Below are 1,255 nucleotides of genomic sequence, written 5' to 3'. Positions count from 1 at the left end.
TTGTGACTAATCCTCTCTAATGTGCGATGGCAAACGACTTTCCAAAATATTTAACACTTCTACCTGTGATATTGGGTTCATCCAGTAGCGTATCTTGTTCAGATATTTTTCAAAGTATCCACATAGGCTACCGTATTTGCCATTGTATGGCGCGGGGTTGAAAACATCGCATGTGAGTCTTTCTTGCACTGCCTCAGACCACTATTTGTCGAGGAAAGCTCGTTCAAATTGGATATAAGTGTTGCAACGTTCGGCCACTTCAGTTGCCCATAAAAGAACATCACCTTGCGTATATGCCACGACAAATCTGATTTTCTGTGCTTCCGTCCCTTGACGTGGAAATACATGACGAAAAGCACTGATAAATACTACCGGATTCATTCTTTTACCTTCGGTAGTGAATGTAGGAAACTGTCGATGTCTCAGGAAACCTTCGCCTGCAAAAATAGTTGATAGACACGTCGCATTTTGGGTCGTATTTATATTGTTATTGTAGTTACCTGTAATTCCGGTAGGTAATTGTCCAGGTATCGGAGTTATGGGTATGTTTACATTTTGCACTCTACAACTGTCACTGGTACCTGCTGTGGGACTTGTGAAAATTTGTGGATAAATACCAACAGGTTGTGGTTTGTTCACTGTAGCCTGTGTATTATTTACGTACATATTTCGAGATATGGTAATATTTTATTCTAAAAGATTGCGGATCCTATCCTCCTAGGCTTGTAGACTGATGTTTACCTTGTTCACTATTTCATTTTCTTTTTTCTGAATAGCCTTTTCTACTACATCTGTGTATAAGTTACAATTGTTACTAACTTCTCTGCAATGGTATTACCCTGATCTAACGTATCTGCTTCAGCTTGACTAATGATATCACTCAGATTTTCATTGATCTTCTCTCTCTCCTTCTTAGCATATACTGAGTCAACTTCTAATGTTGCTACCCTTAAAGTACGCTCTTATGCAGATAGAGGTACACCTTCATAGTATTTATTTAGTTTGTTAACAACAGCGGTTACATTTCCACTGACGAACAAAACTGGTTCTGTGAGGCTTCAATATTTGTGTTTGCGTCTGTGATTTTCTTTATCTGTTGCTCTGCTAAATCATGATGGTTGTTAAAAGAATCTACCCTCTGTTTTAACTCCGTAATGCTACAGTTAACTTCAGAAAGTACTTCATGCTTTACTTGTTTTTTCATATCATTCAATTTTTCGTCGATTTCAGTGCGATTTTTGGCTAAGTCACTGAA

This window comes from Schistocerca piceifrons, chromosome 4 (assembly GCF_021461385.2).
Source record: "Schistocerca piceifrons isolate TAMUIC-IGC-003096 chromosome 4, iqSchPice1.1, whole genome shotgun sequence".
In the NCBI taxonomy this organism is placed as follows: Eukaryota; Metazoa; Arthropoda; class Insecta; order Orthoptera; family Acrididae; genus Schistocerca; species Schistocerca piceifrons.
The sequence above is the reverse complement of the archived record's forward strand: the minus strand, read 5'-3'. Positions refer to the sequence as shown.